The sequence below is a fragment of the Mesoplodon densirostris genome, chromosome 8 (assembly GCF_025265405.1).
Source record: "Mesoplodon densirostris isolate mMesDen1 chromosome 8, mMesDen1 primary haplotype, whole genome shotgun sequence".
Lineage (NCBI taxonomy): Eukaryota > Metazoa > Chordata > Mammalia > Artiodactyla > Ziphiidae > Mesoplodon > Mesoplodon densirostris.
The window spans coordinates 6,785,134-6,802,385 of NC_082668.1; the positions used below are offsets into that span (position 1 = coordinate 6,785,134).

A 17,252-nucleotide genomic window follows, 5' to 3' on the forward strand; every position below is an offset into this window, starting at 1 on the left:
TTGTTACTTCTCCTTTTTCATTTCTAATTCTATTGATTTGAGTCTTCTCCCTTTTTTTCTTGATGAGTCTGGCTAATGGTTTATCAATTTTGTTTATCTTCTCAAAGAACCAGCTTTTAGTTTTATTGATCTTGGCTATCGTTTCCTTCATTTCTTTTTCATTTATTTCTGATCTGATTTTTATGATTTCTTTCCTTCTGCTAACTTTGGGATGTTTTTGTTCTTCTTTCTCTAATTGCTTTAGGTGCAAGGTTAGGTTGTTTATTCGAGATGTTTCCTGTTTCTTAAGGTGGGATTGTATTGCCATAAACTTCCCTCTTAGAACTGCTTTTGCTGTATCCCAGAGGTTTTGGGTCGTCGTGTCTCCATTGTCATTTGTTTCTAGGTATTTTTTAATTTCCTCTTTGATTTCTTCAGTGATCACTTCGTTATTAAGTAGTGTATTGTTTAGCCTCCATGTGTTTGTATGTTTTACAGCTCTTTTCCTGTAATTGATATCTAGTCTCATAGCATTGTGGTCCGAAAAGATACTTGATACAATTTCAATTTTCTTAAATTTACCAAGGCTTGATTTGTGACCCAAGATATGATCTATCCTGGAGAATGTTCCATGAGGACTTGAGAAAAATGTGTATTCTGTTGTTTTTGGATGGAATGTCCTATAAATATCAATTAAGTCCATCTTGTTTAATGTATCATTTAAAGCTTGTGTTTCCTTATTTATTTTCATTTTGGATGACCTGTCCATTGGTGAAAGTGGGGTGTTAAAGTCCCCTACTATGATTGTGTTACTGTCGATTTCTCCTTTTATGGCTGTTAATATTTCCCTTATGTATTGAGGTGCTCCTATGTTTGGTGCATAAATATTTACAATTGTTATATCTTCTTCTTGGATTGATCCCTTGATCATTATGTAGTGTCCTTCTTTGTCTCTTCTAGTAGTCTTTATTTTAAAGTCTATTTTGTCTGATATGAGAATTGCTACTCCAGCTTTCTTTTGGTTTCCATTTGCATGGAATATCTTTTTCCATCCCCTTATTTTCAGTCTGTATGTGTCTCTAGGTCTGAAGTGGGTCTCTTGTAGACAGCATATATATGGGTCTTGTTTTTGCATCCATTCAGCCAGTCTGTGTCTTTTGGTGGGAGCATTTAGTCCATTTACATTTAAGGTAATTATTGATATGTATGTTCCTATTCCCATTTTCTTAATTGTTTTGGGTTCGTTATTGTAGTTCTTTTCCTTCTGTTGTGTTTTGTGCCTAGAGAAGTTCCTTTAGCATTTGTTGTAAAGCTGGTTTGGTGGTGCTGAACTCTCTCAGCTTTTGCTTGTCTGTAAATGTTTTAATTTCTCCATCAAATCTGAATGAGATCCTTGCTGGGTAGAGTAATCTTGGTTGCAGGTTTTTCTCCTTCATCACTTTAATTATGTCCTGCCACTCCCTTCTGGCTTGTAGAGTTTCTGCTGAGAGATCAGCTGTTATCCTGATGGGGATTCCCTTGTGTGTTATTTGTTGTTTTTGCCTTGCTGCTTTTAATATGATTTCTTTGTGTTTAATTTTTGACAGTTTGATTAATATGTGTCTTGGTGTATTTCTCCTTGGAGTTATTCTGTATGGGACTCTCTGTGCCTCCTGGACTTGATTAACTATTTCCTTTCCCATATTAGGGAAGTTTTCAACTATAATCTCTTCAAATATTTTCTCAGTCCCTTTCTTTTTCTCTTCTTCTTCTGGAACCCCTATAATTCGAATGTTGGTGTGTTTAATGTTGTCCCAGAGGTCTCTGAGACTGTCCTCTGTTCTTTTCATTCTTTTTTCTTTATTTTGCTGTGCAGCAGTTATTTCCACTATTTTATCTTCCACCTCACTTATCCGTTCTTCTGCCTCAGTTATTCTGCTATTGATCCCATCTAGAGTATTTTTTATTTCATTTATTGTGTTTTTAATCGTTGCTTGATTCATCTTTAGTTCTTCTAGGTCCTTATTAACTGTTTCTTGCATTTTGTCTATTCTATTTCCAAGGTTTTGGATCATCTTTACCATCATTATTCTGAATTCTTTTTCAGACAGACTGCCTATTACCTCTTCATTTGTTAGGTCTGGTGGGTTTTTATCTTGCTCCTTCTCCTGCTGTGTGTTTTTCTGTCTTCTCATTTTGCTTATGTTACTGTGTTTGGGGTCTCCTTTTTGCAGGCTGCAGGTTCGTAGTTCCCGTTGTTTTTGGTGTCTGTCCCCAGTGGCTAAGGTTGATTTAGTGGGTTGTGTAGGCTTCTTGGTGGAGGGGACTAGTGCCTGTGTTCTGGTGGATGAGGCTGGATCTTGTCTTTCTGGTGGGCAGGTCCACGTCTGGTGGTGTGTTTTGGGGTGTCTGCGGACTTTTTATGATTTTAGGCCACCTCTATGCTAATGGGTGGCGTTGTGTTCCTGTCTTGCTAGTTGTTTGGCATAGGGTGTCCAGCACTATAGCTTGCTGGTCATTGAGTGAAGCTGGGTGCTGCTGTTGAGTTTGATATTGTGTGGAGCTGGGAGGTCTCTTGTGGACCAGTGTCCTGAAGTTGGCTCTCCCACCTCAGAGGCACAGCACTGACTCCTGGCTCCTCAATTTGGGATGATTTGTTGTCTATTCATGTATTCCACAGATGCAGGGTACATCAAGTTGATTGTGGAGCTTTAATCCGCTGCTTCTGAGGCTGCTGGGAGAGGTTTCCCTTTCTCTTCTTTGTTCTCACAGCTCCTGGGTCTCAGCTTTGGATTTGGCCCCGCCTCTGCGTGTAGGTCGCCGGAGGGCGTCTGTTCTTCGCTCAGACAGGACAGGGTTAAAGGAGCAGCCTCTTCGGGGACTCTGGCTCACTCAGGCCGGGCGGGAGGGAGGGGCACGGAGTGCGGGGCGAGCCTGCAGCAGCAGAGGTCGGCGTGACGTTGCACCAGCCTGAGGCGCGCCGTGCGTTCTCCCAGGGAAGCCGCCCCTGGATCCCGGGACCCCGGCAGTGGCAGGCTGCACAGGCTCCCGGAAGGGCGGTGTGGACAGTGACCTGCGCTCGCACACAGGCTTCTTGGCGGCGGCAGCAGCAGCCCCAGCGTCCCACGCCCGTCTCTGGGCTCCGCGCTTTCAGCCGCGACTCGCGCCCGTCTCTGGAGCTCCTTTACGCGGCGCTCTTAATCCCCTCTCCTCGCGCACCAGGAAACCAAGAGGGAAGAAAAAGTCTCCTGCCTCTTCGGCAGCTCCAGAGTTTTCCTGGACTCCCTCCCGGCTAGCTGTGGCACATTAGCCCCCTTCAGGCTGAGTTCTCGCCGCCAGCCCCAGTCCTCTCCCTGCGCTCTGACCGAAGCCCGAGCCTCAGCTCCAGCGCCGCCCGCCCCGGCGGGGGAGCAGACAAGCCTCTCGGGCTGGTGAGTGCCGCTCGGCACCGCTCCTCTGTGCGGGAATCTCTCCGCTTTGCCCTACCCAGGTATGTGGGGAGTTTCTTGCCTTTTGGGAGGTCTGGGGTCTTCTGCCAGCGTTCAGTAGGTGTTCTGTAGGAGTTGTTCCACGTGTAGCTGTATTTCTGGTGTATCCGTGGGGAGGAAGGTGATCTCCGCGTCTTACTCTTCCGCCATCTTACCCCTACACTTCAATTTTTAAAAAGAGAAGAACTGGAGGTATGATGCTTCCTGGTTTCAAACTATACTACAAAGCTACAGTGATCAAAACAGTATGGGGCTTCCCTGGTGGCACAGTGGTTGAGAGTCCGCCTGCTGATGCAGGGGACATGGGTTCATGCCCTGGTCCGGGAAGATCCCACATGCCATGGAGCAGCTAGGCCCGTGAGCCATGGCCACTGAGCCTGCGCGTCCAGAGCCTGTGCTCCACAACAGGAGAGGCCACAACAGTGAGAGGCCCACGTAACAGAAAAACAAACAAACAAACAAAAAAAAGCAGTATGGTACTTCAGTCTATGATTGAAGGCAATTTGTGGGATTATACACATAGAGGAAACACCATGTAAAAAACTTCTTCTTCCTGTTAATGTTAGTGTATGTTAGCTGTGAGTGCTGCTCCAACTATGTTTGCAACTGTACATGTCAAACCTGATAGCCCATAAACCATCACAAACGCACTTCCCTTGATGGGAAGAAAAATTGTGATCCCAGTGAGGGCTAAAAAAGAAAGATAAAGAAGCCAAGCACAACTGGTAGAATCTGGACATGTAAGTAATAAAAACTGGGGATTATTTAAAGTGTTCATTTGGAGATATGAAAAGATGGTCGTATTCCCCACTGCTATTATTTCATTTTATTTATTTTTAAAAAAAAACATGTTATTTATTTATTTATTTATTTTACTATTTATTTTATTTATTTATTTTTGGCTGCATTGGGTCTTTGTTGCTGCACACAGGATTTCTCTAGTTGCGGTGAGCAGGGGCTACTCTTCATTATAGTGCACTGGCTTCTCATTGTGGTGGCTTCTCTTGTTGCAGAGTACTGGCTCTAGGTGCGTGAGCTTCAGTAGTTGTAGCACAAGGGCTCAGTAGTTGTGGCTCATGGGCTCTAGAGCACAGGCTCAGTAGTTGTGGTGCACAGGCTTAGTTGCTCTGCAGCATGTGGGATCTTCCCAGACCAGGGCTTGAACCCATGTCCCCTGCATTGGCAGGTGGATTCTTAACCACTGCACTACCAGGGAAGCCCCCTCCTGCTATTATTTTAAATAAAAATGTTGAGAATCACACACACACAAAAACAGGATGGTACTGGCACAAAAACGGACGCATAGATCAATGCAACAGAATATAGAGAAGAAATAAACCCACACTTATATGGGCAATTAATCTATGACAAAGGCAGTAAGAATATACAATGAGGGGAAGACAGCCTCTTCAGTAAATGGTGTTGGGAAAATACGACTACATACAAAAGATCAAAGTGGATTACTCTCTCATACCATGCACAAAAATAAATTAAAAATAGATTAAAGACTTAAATGTAAGACCTGAAACCATAAAAATTCTAGAAGAAAACACAGGCAGTATGCTCTTTAACTTCAATATTAGTAATTTTTTTGGATATGTCTCCTCAAGCAAGGGAAACAAAAGCAAAATAAATAAATGGGACTATAACAAACTAAAATCTTTTTTTATGTAATAATGTATATTTTAATATCAGATTTGTGTAGTGATTTAGAACAATAAATATCACACAGTGAAAAATTTATCATAAACTAAATGTAGTGAGTTTTTATATCATGTTTATAAATTATTGTTTATATACCATAAAAAATAAGGTCAAGAGTGCAGTTTTAAAAAAAGTAGAAATTGTTATACTTGGTAAGAACTAGAAAAATGTATTGTCCCAAATAAGAAGCAATCTAAAGACTTATACAGTTTCCTAGGCATTTTCCTTTAACTCTCATATAACCTTGGTTACCGTATCCTATAAGATAAACCAACACAAACGGAGTGAGATAATCTTTTTATTAAAATAATAAAAGACACAGATCTAGTAATGAGAAACACTGGAAGTAAATATAATGATAGGCCTCCCCCAAAATGAATTAAATGACTTTTTGCTTACAGGAATGAATGGGCTATCACTGAATGTGATAAAACTTGGGAAATTTCAAAGCATTTCTAAAAATTTTAATCTTTTTCAAGTTTTTAGGTATAACTGGCAATGGTGCATACATCGCAGGATTATGAAACTTTCTCGTATAATATAACTAAGACAAAATGTGACTTAAAGGTGCTAAATCATATCACAGAAAATAAAGATTAAGGATCCAGTAATTAAAAGGCAGCAGTATAGAAACCAGTCAAGAAGAAGCAGATGGACAGAACACAACTCTGTGTCTTAATTGGCACTTACCACAGTAACTAGTTATATTTTGACAAATTCTAGAACAAATGCCTATATTGAAATACGTGTGATACATGACCATTTATATAAGAAACTGAAAGGGTAAAATTACTGGCTTATAAAACAAATTAAATTTAGAGAAAAGAAAAAAATAAAAGGAATGTGAAGAAAAATCTTACTTTTAAACTTACTGTGGGATCAAAATATTGACAGAGCTGTATCAGTCAAGAGCGGTCTTCCTGCTGCTGAGACAGGCAGGCAGCTGAGCCTGGCGCACCACTACCCCTCCTCTCTCCAAATGCTACTATGTAACTGGTGCTTTGTTTGTAGGACACTGAGCAATAGAGGCTTTTTTGGTTTGTTTTTTATTGAATGGAGTAAGTTCCTTGGTTGGGTTAACATATATAGACTGCCCGAGACAATAAAAACTTCACCATTACATTAGGTTAATGGGGAATGAAGGCCTTCCTAGTTCTGAAAGGAGAAAAGGGTTGGCTGCTGAAGACAGTATGCGTGCTCTGTAGGCTACATACGTACATACTTAATAATTAATCACCTTCAGTAGAAGATTAAAAATTGATGGCTAGGGTGGGAGGGAGGGAGACGCAAGAGGGAGGAGATATGGGGATATACGTATATGTATAACTGATTCACTTTGTTATAAAGTGGAAACTAACACACCACTGTAAAGCAATTAGACTCCAATAAAGATGTTAAAAAAAAAATCAATGGCTATGGATGCTTGTGCAGAATCTTCCCTCCCTCTGACAAATTTCACAGGTAAGCTCTTCCATTACTCTGTCTTCTAGGGCCTGTTCAGGGCACTCATGTGCCTGCTTGAAAGTGTAGCTTCTCTTTTTGAAGATGCTATTAAATGTTTTCATTGGCTGCGGTTGTGCAAAACCATTTCGGAAGGGAAGTTCCATGGAACTCATGTTGTTCCTGCTTTGCTTGAGGCTGGGTGCCTGCGATCCACAGTGATGGTCATGGATGCACAGCGACGCAGTGGAGGAGCGCCGCGCCTTCTGGTAGCTGTCCAGTTCCTCCGACAGCTCTGCAGACATCTCCTTGTCTCTCGGTGAAAACAGTTCATAATGAGGAGGATCAAACTCTTCTTGAACTCCAGTTTTCTTAAAAGCAGTTTTGCAAGCCATGACCTTTTTTCGAGGCTGTTTCACTTGTACTAAAATAGAAATAATGAGAAGGACCAAGACAATCCCTGACGCAATGCCAACAACTGTTCCGTGAGTTTCAGTGATTTGTTCATACAGTCCTGTTTTTTTCTTTTCTTTACAATGATTTTCATCCCAAGGGTATGCACAGTTTTGAACCCCATTACAGACTAAAGAATTATTGATGCACATGTTGCTATGGCAAAAGAAAGTGCTGTCTGTGCAGGGAGGCTCCACAAAGGAAGTAAAAAGCATTCTGAACGTGCTAAGCCGACTACCTTCATCAGCCCACATCCGTATCACCCCAACTCCTGTTTTAAGCATTACATCATGGGCCACAGTGCCGCAAAACTTGGCCTTCAGATTTTCAATAGAACTGCTCCCATCGTAGACTGCAACAAAGTTTCTCTTGCATTCATCTGAGTGCTCCATTTGATAATCTAGGAACCTCAGATAAATCTTATCTTTTGGAGTAGCTTTAATCGTCCACACGCAATCAACTGCTTGGCCGGGTTTTGTTTTCTCCCCTTGTTCTACCCGACTCAACGTACTATTCCGTCAGCTCCTGACAATTCAAACTGGCCATCTCCTAGGTAAGTAAAGTCTGGATCTGGAATAAACGAATATTTTGCTAGAAATCCCAGTCCTTCAAGTTCTTCATCAGAACTGAACTTAATCCACATGAATCTCCCTGTTGATCTAATTAATGGATCAACACGTGCACGAGAAACCAAATGGCCCGCTCCAACTTCCAAGTGATCAAACCGACATTCAAATGATGGTTCTAATACAATAACGTTCATCCAAGGTCAGCTGTGTTTTTTGATGTGGAGCAGCTTCCAACATGTAGATACAGCCCTTGTTTGGTGGATATGAGTCAGGATAATCTGGTGAAGCAAAATGACCTCCGTTGCTGGTTCGAACCCAAAGGCCACGCTGGGTTGCAGGAATGTGCTTGATTCCAATATTTTGTCCATCTTGGGTCTTTGGGGCCACAGCAATCTCTTCCACTACAAGTATCGTTATTCATCACACAGGACGGAGCACAGCTGCTCCAGGGCCATGATCCCGAGCTACCCGGCGCTTCGCTGCGGGGCCGAGGAGGCGGCGGCGGCAGCCCCGCTACATCCCCATCGCCGGCCACCAGGTTGCTCCCCGAGGGGTAGGGCTCAGGTCCTGCGGCCCGCCATGCCCGAGCCTCCCGCGGGCTCTTGCGCTGCCCCAGCCCCGCGACGGGCGCCGCCGCCTTGCTCCGCGGCGCTCCGTCCCATCGACCGCCTCGGAGCCGGGGAGCGCGGACCGGAGGGACCTGACCTGTGCCGTACGCCGCGGCGCAGACCCCGCCCAAGTTCAGACTAAAATCTTTTGAACAACAAAGTAAATTAGTAACAAAAGGAAAAGGCCACTTACTGAATGGGAGAAGGTATTTGCAAATAATGTATCTGATAAGGGGTTACTATCCAAAATACGGAAAGAAAACATACAAGTCAACAACAACAACGACAACAAATAACATGATTAAAAATCGGCAAAGGACTCAAATAGACATTTTTCCAGAGAAGACATACAAATGGCCAATAGGCACATGAAAAGATTCTCAACATCATTAATCATCAAGGAAATGCAAATCAAAACCACAATAAGATTATCACTGCACATCTGTCAGAATGGCTATTATCAAAAAGACAAGAAGTAACAAGCGTTGGTGAGGATGTAGAGAAAAGAGAATCCTCTTACATTGTTGGTGCAAACGCAAATTGGGGAAGCCACTATAGAAAACAACAGGAAACGTCCTCAAAAAATTAAAAATAGAAACCCCATACGATCCAGCATTTCTACTTCTGGGCACTTATCCAAAGAATGGAAAGCACCAATTAGAAAATATATATGCATCCATATGTTCACTGCAGCATTACTTACAATAGACAAGAATATTGGCTATTGCATATTACTCAGCCATAAAAAAGAATGGAATCTTGTTTTTGCGACAACATGGATGGACCTGGGGCTATTATGCTTAGTGAAATAAGTCAGATAGAGAAAGATAAATACTGTATGATTTCACTTACATGTGGAAAATAAAAGGCAAAGCAAATGAACAACATGAACAACTATAACAAAACAGAAACAGACTCATAGATACAGAGAACAAACAGGTAGTTGATAGAGTGGAGGGGAGTAGGGGAAGAAGAGAAATGGATGGGAGGGATTAAGATACAAACTTCAGGGCTTCCCTGGTGGCGGAGTGGTTGAGAGTCCGTCTGCCGATGCAGGGGACACTGGTTCGTGCCCCGGTCCTGGAAGATCCCACATGCTGCGGAGCGGCTGGGCCCGTGAGCCATGGCCCCTGAGCCTGTGCGTCCGGAGCCTGTGCTCCACAACGGGAGAGGCCACAACAGTGAGAGGCCCTCATACCGCAAAAAAAAAAAAAAAAAAAAAAAAAAAAAAAAAAAAAAAAAAAGATACAAACTTCAGTTGCAAAATATATGTCACAGGTAAGAAATTAGAGTGTGAGAAATACTGTCAACAGTTATGTAATATCTTTCTACGGTGACTATCATAGCCTGATTTACTGTAGTGATTATTTTGAAGTGTATGGAAGTACTGAATCACTATGTAGTGTGATAGGAGCTAACATAGTGCTATAGGTCAATTATACTTCAAAAACAAACAAGCTTATAGAAATAGAAATTCGATTTGTGGCCACCAGAAGCGTGGAATGGGGGGAGGGGGAATTGGATGAAGGCGGTCAAAGGGTACAAACTCCCAGTTGTAAAAGAAATAAGTGCCAGGGATGTAATGTACAACATGGTAAAGATAATTAGCACTGCTCTATGTTATCTATGAAAGTCGCTGAGAGTAAATTCTAAGAGCTCTCACCCTAAGGAAAAAAAAATTTTCTGTTCCTTTAATTTTGTATCTATATATGATGACAGGTGATCACTAAACCTATTGCAGTAAGCATCTCATGATCTAGGTAAGTCAATCACTATGCTGTCCACCTTAAGCTTATACAGTGCTGCATGTCAATTATATCTCAATAAAACTGGAAGAAACAATGGCAAATGAGTACCTGAAAAATTTTTTATATTGAGTATATGTTTAATGGATCATGTTTTTGATATATTTGATTCAATAAAATATATTATTAAAATTAATTTTAACCCTCATTTTGCTTTTTGTAATATGTCTACTAAAAAGCTTTCAATTATATATGTGGCTTGCATTATATTTCTTTTGGATAATTCTGCACTAGACCATAAAGAAAACCTATTAAGAAAATTTTTAAAGCAATGACCCCAAAAGAAACATTCTCTGATTATAATTCAAAATCATTAGAGAAAAATAAGAGAAAGATGGCTACAAAAAATCTTAACTATATGGGAATTAAGAAACAACCTTGTTTAAAAAAATAGATAGCCACTGACTCAAAGAGGAAATCAATAATGTAAATTTAAGGGAAAAAAATGAGAGCAACTCATACCAAAATCTAAGGATTCAAGAAAATGTTTTATGTATGACCTTCAATTCTTCATTATTAAGAAAACATAAAGGAACTTAATGCTTACCTAAGGAAATTAGAAAAACAGCTATAACATAAATCAAGGGATACAGGGATGATAGCATTAATAAAAACAATAAGCTGCAGTTAATGAAATAGAAAACAAAAATAGTAAAAAGAATAAGCAAATCCAAAAGTTATTTCTTTGAGAAGACCAATAATATAATTCAACCCATCATAAGCTTTAAGAAGGAGAAGGAACAAAAATATTAAAACTTTAGACTTTAATCTTTCATATTTTGAGAAGAATTTCCATAAACATTTAAAGGAGTCATATCTAAGGGTAAACCAAACCAAATAAATAAGAATGACAAAATCTCAAAGTAGGGCTTCCCTGGTGGCTCAGTGGTTGGGAGTCTGCCTGCCAATGCAGGGGACACGGGTTCGGGCCCTGGTCTGGGAAGATCCCACATGCCGTGGAGCAGCTAAGCCCGTGAGCCACAATTACTGAGCCTGCGCGTCTGGAGCCTGTGCTCCGCAACAAGAGAGGCCGCGATGGTGAGAGGCCCGTGCACCGCGATGAAGAGTGGACCCCGCTTGCCACAACTAGAGAAAGCCCTCGCACAGAACTGAAGACCCAACACAGCCATAAATAAATAAAATTAAAAAAAAAATCTCAAAGTAAAAAAAAAAGCTAGTGGAACAAAAAAGATAATGCTGTGCTTACAATGTATAAATCTTGAGAATTTCAGTGTAAATGATCTTGCATGTACCCAATAAATTGGCACAAACATATCTACATGCCTCCAAATGACATGCCTCCAGATGACATACCTTGTCTTGCTTGGCACCTTTTAAATAATGATAATAGATAATATTTGTGTGCTCTCTGTGACAGTATTAAGGTCAGAATGGTTAGGTCACCCACCCAAGGTCATTCACCTATAAAATGGTAGTGAGGATTTGAACCAATGCAGTCTACTCTAGAGAATATATTCACACAGAAAAAGTAAAAAGAAAAGAGTGGCAATTGTTTTTTAAATGCCTCCCTACTTTCCCTTTTTACAAATCTAATAGATATATACATATTTTATAATTGGTCAAATGCATTGCATATAGGAAGAAAAAACAAGTAGAATAGATCCTTTATGGTGTGAGCAAAAAAGAAAAATGAAGTTAGAGTCCTGTGCAATAACATATACTACATTAATAAAAAGAGATACAAAAGTAAGAATACAAAAACTATAAGAGATCTAAAGTCATGGAAGTTAATATAAATTCAGTGACTATTACATAAAAGGGCAAAAGAGATGGCTAACTCAGTGGATTAAGAAACAAATCTGGCCCCCAAGAGTCCTGTTTCAATTAAACCCAAATATTCAGGGTTAACCTAAGAAGATTCTGAAAGGATGGGGAAAGCAGTAGTTCCTGTCATGGAAACTCGGGGTGGGATGGCTTTGGCCGGGGTAGGTTTGGTGATGTGGTCAGCCCCTCCTAACAAACCCTTCCTCTTTGAGACTCATTTCTCAGCATCACTGTCCCCACCTTCACTGAGTTTATAGGCTCAGTTTTACCACCTCTCTAGCCCCTGCCACTATCCTTCGATGCCCTCAGTGTCCCAAGTAGAAGACCTATCTGACATGCCATCAAATTCAGGTACATCCCCACATTTTACTCCAGACACCAACTCCTGGTCAGAAGACTTCTCATCAGCACAGCTCCATCTCTGAAAAGTTGGACTCAATTATTTCTTTGCCTGATCAGAGAGACCCCAACTTCTCTCTCTGGCATTGTCTCACTTCCACTTAATTTTTCGACCCCTCTGAAACTTCTGCTTCCTTTTGGTGTTTAGGTCTCCTGTGACCACACCTCCGTCCCTTCCAAGACAAAACCACTAAGAACTATCAGGTTAACAAATGTAATTTGGGACTTCCCTGGTGGAGCAGTGGTTAAGAATCTGCCTGCCAGTGCAGGGGACATGGGTTCAAGCCCTGGTCTGGGAAGATCCCACATGCCGCGGAGCAACTAAGCCCATGCACCACAACTACTGAGCCTGTGCTCTAGAGCCCGTGAGCCACAACTACTGAGCCCGCATGCCACAACTACTGAAACCCGTGCACCTAGAGCCCGTTCTCCGCAACAAGAGAAGCCACCACAATGAGAAGCCCGCGCACCACAACGAAGTGTAGCCCCCACTTGCCGCAACTAGAGAAAGCCAGTGCACAGCAACGAAGACCCAATGCAGCCAAAAATAAGCAAATTAATTAATTAATTAAACAACAACAACAACAACAAAAAAAAAGCCACACTTGTAAAAAAAAAACAAAAAAAAAGAAGTGTTTAAAAAGATTTTTATAACAAATGTAATTTGCCAGCTCTTTCTTCCTTCTTGAACACCCTCAAGCAAAAACCCCTGATGGATGGATTCACAGCTCAAGTTCTCTGCTCCTACTCAGCTGGAGAAAATTGCACAACTGTTACGAACGTGCCTTTACTAAAGGGCGATCACGGTTGAATCACACCATTGCTTGTCAGTCCTATTATGGACCCTCACGCCTTCCTCTCATTCCTCTCAAAGACCATCGCAAACCTTTACTGCACTACTGGAGGCACTTTAACAATTTATCTCACCAAAGACTGTTAGAAGGAGAATGAGAGGTGGAAATCTTTTTTTTTTTTTTTTTTTTTTTTTTTGCGGTACGCAGGCCTCTCTCACTGTTGTGGCCTCTCCCATTGTGGAGCACAGGCTCCGGACGCGCAGGCTCAGCAGCCATGGCTCACGGGCCCAGTCGCTCCGCGGCATGTGGGATCTTCCCGGACCGGGGCACGAACCCGTGTCCCCTGCATCGGCAGGCGGACTCTCAACCACTGTGCCACCAGGGAAGCCCGGTGGAAATCTTTAAAAAGATCAGTAGATAAATAAGCACCTGCAAGTAAGTTTTTTAAAAAACTGTGCTCCACTTGGAACATTGATTGAATAAAAGCACCAATACAGACCCGAGATAATGGTTTCCTGTTGGCACAGTTGATACCCCCAATGAAGACCATGTTGGGCATGATTGGCCGGGGGTAGTCCATCACAAAGTCTCCTCTGAACAGCCAAATGGATGCAGAGCCAAAAATATCCACCAGCGACACCTCTCTGTGAAGAAGCTCAGAGGCCATACGTGCATAAGGAGTGAAAGAAACTTGGCAAATGTACTTGAGAGTCAAAGGGTAGAGCATGTTCTTGATCCTTTGGAAGAATGTCATGTGGTCTGAATTCATTGTTAGTAACCTAGGAACATATGAAAAAGGGTTTGGGCACGCTGTGCCCTCAATATCTAAGTCACATGGAATGGAACGCAAGAAATACACAGCCGGAATCGACAGGTACTTAGCCAGCACCGCTCCGCACGGGTAAACAGGGTCTGTTAAAACCACATCAAAGGAACTGGCATTCAGGTGCCTGATCAGGTCCTTGTTATACAATAGTTCCTCACAAAACCTTTGAAAGACCAAAGACACATTTTTCAAAGAGGCCATAACTTCCAAAAACAGTGTTAGAAAATGTATTCTTTCAAAAAGCAGATGAATCTTGCCTGTCATGATGTAATCCAATTCATCCTGGGTGTATGGAACGGCATAGGTTTTCATGGTGAAAAAGTCCTCTGCCTTGATGTGTATATTCACCTCAGGAGAAAGGACCACTGCCTGGTGGCCTCTGGCATGGAGCTCCCGCACGGCCTCCCGCATGCTGAGCCAGTGGCTGCCCTCCATGGGGACCACCAGCACCTTCCCAGCCTCGGCCCATTGCCCGACGCACAGGCAGAGCAAGAGGCCAGGGAGCACCTGCCAGGGAAGCTGCAGTCCCAGGGACATCTCTGCAGAAGCCCAAAGCAGCTGACTTTCCGTTCAGGCTGTGCCGCCTGCATTTGTTTTCTTTATCTTATCATCAGGCCACTTAAGCAAAATGGCATGTAACTGGAAGGCAGTGCCCCCTCATTACATTAATCATTACAGAATAAAGTCTATCCCTGTGTTTCATCACCTCTGCCTTCACCCAGGGAAAGACCACTCCCCCTTATCTTGGAAAAACTCATCTGACTCTGCTGCTCCCTCTGGGGAGCATTCTAGTTCACTCTCTTGTTTTTCATCCAATGCCCAAAACAAGGCTGTGCCTGCGCATTCCCTTTGATCACCGCCTATTTCTCTGTTAACCATGTTCTATGGGGCTGTGACTGAGCTCTGTGGGGTCACCTATGCCCTAGTCCCAGCCAGAACCTCTCTGCTGGATGTGACCTTATTTGATAACTCTTTCAACTCTTTCCCCCAATCATGGGTGAACACAGAGCACATCCAGGAAAATACATAACATTGCCAAGACAGCTTTCTCTCAGCGGGGAGGGGATGCCGGCTGTCCGTTTTGTTCCCGTTCCACATGGGGACACCTCTTGCAACGTTCAGGGCAGAGTCTATTGAAGTGGCTGTCAGCTATGGAAATATCTGGAGGAATTCCGGAGGAAGGACAGCAGAAGGGTTGGTTGAGAATTCTGTATCTACCTCACGGAATAGGGGTTGCCGTTATCTAAGGCGTCAATGGACAAGGCAACCCTTAGCAATGACAGAGTGGAGTCAGAGAGTGCCGTCCCCTGGCCTCGGAGCAGGCTCCCTGAATTCCTCTTCTGATGCTGGAGACTCCAGTCTTCTGCTACTCTGTTTAGGGACTGGGGTGTACATTAATCTGGGCCTTTGTTACATCTTATAGTTTATGTTCAGATTCTGCTCCAAGGTCATTTACAGTCCTAAGTCCTGATAAGGACAGATTCCTCCAGAACAGAGGGGCTCCCTAATTTGTGGGACCTTCTGAGGTGGGGCCCATGAGTCCGGCCCTGCTACAGAGACTGATGTCCACACGTGCTCAGCAAGACTGACATCTCCGTGTCCCGTCTGCCCTGGGGATGGTGCGGGAGGGCTCCTTGGGCTGCCCAGCTCTCTCTCTCTCACTGAGCACGCTCTTCTGCATCCATGGCTTCTGCCATAGCGACATCCTGTCGCAGGCTGCAGGACCAGCCAGGCTGAGGCTTCCCTTTCGGAGAAAGTTACCCCCATTAGGGATCCGCCACTGAGCAACGCGTGCACACCAAGACGCCTCCTGTGTCATACCAGCTGCCACTGTGCAGGGAGCGTTTGCTTCAACCGTCCTTGGAGGCTGTGAGTCCAGGGTCCTGCTTCTCTTATTTCCCCTCCAACAGCAACATCTATGCTCTCTTTTTCTGGCTCCTCTTTCTCTCCCAGCCACATCACTAACTGCATGTTTTCCCCAAGGCTCAATTTCTGTCCTCGACTCCCAGGTTAGATCCTATCGTTTCTGTCCCCCATTCATTTCCACAAACAGCCATGCAGAATTTCTTGAGAGTGTAGGATCAAGGCTGCTCATGTGCTACTTTCAGGGTATAAGGATATGCTAGGGAAGGGAGCAGGGCCGCCGGGAGGGTGGGACTTCAAGTTTGGTTTTGCTGCTGCAGCTGCTGTCAGTGTTGTTGGCAAGAGAAGCTGCTGTTTGGGTTTCCAGCCACCAGTGAATCTAGCGACACCCTATCTGGTGGCAGAAGCAGCAAGTTAGGAGAGTTGTACCCCCTTCATTCTGCTAAGAACTCAGTAGCCCCTGTTACTGGTCCGGCTCTAACTGCAATGGACACTTGTCAGTGAGTATCCAGGGCGACATTCTGGCTTTCCTCACTGTGATCAGCTGCCGTGTGTTTGCCATTCAACCTAATACAGATGCTATAAGCCAAGGAAGGATACACAGTGCACTTCGGGGATTGGAAAGGGTGGTGGTGTTTTCTCTGCTCCAGTTAGAGGTATCAATCTAGACTAGAATAAAATAAATGAAGAGGCATACAACATCCCGCGTGGGAAGATTTAACATTGCAACACTCTTGATTTTGCCCCCAATTAAGCTATAGATGTAATGGCAGGCCAAGCAAAATCTCCCTGGGATTTGTAATATGACCAAAAATATATATTTTTTTCAATTCACCTAGAAGCATTTCTATCAGTCCAATGCTCCCACACATAATGATTATAATCCCTTGGGAAATTTTTTTTTTTTTTTGCCCCTGCCACACGGCTCGTGGTATTGACTGGGGATCAAACCCTGCCCCAGCAGTGGGAGCTCCAGGTCCTAACCATTGGACAACCAGGGAATTCCCGGGAAATATTTCTTTTTGAAAGGCTATCTGAAGGCACTGGAGAGCAAGCCAAAGCAGTGGAGGTTGAAAGGGAGGAAGGAGACAGAAGATGGCATAGGAGCCCCAGGGTGGCCAAGAGCCAAAGGAGAGTTTCCCCGCTCATCAGAGCGCCCACCTCTCCTACTCTGCCCTCGCCCGATGCACCAGCTCCTACCTCTCAACAGGGAGAATATCCACAACCCATCTGTGCCCATGTGGCCAGAAAGTAGCCAGCACCTCAGTCAGCCCATCACCCCCAGGGAGCCGGCATCACCCTGGGGCAGTGGACTTGACAAGCCCCTAATGTCTCCACCAAGCTGTGGTGTGTTTCCTTGGCAACCCTGCATCATCCTTGGAAGCTGTGCGTCCATGGTCCCGGTTCTCTTATTTCCCCTCCAACAGCAACATCTATGCTCTTTTTTTCTGTCCCAGCCACATAACTGCAGGTTTTCTCCAAGGCTCAGTTTCTGACCTCTACTCTCAGCTTACATCTTATCATATCTGTCAAGCAGATTACCGGGCACTGGTCACCGAT

The 17,252-nt window shown here is 43.5% G+C and overlaps 1 pseudogene; it reads right to left on the bottom strand.

Moving 5' to 3' along the window:
* Positions 1-6,555: 6,555 nt before the first annotated feature.
* LOC132494681 (neuropilin and tolloid-like protein 2) lies at positions 6,556-8,067 on the bottom strand (annotated as a pseudogene).
* Positions 8,068-17,252: the final 9,185 nt, after the last annotated feature.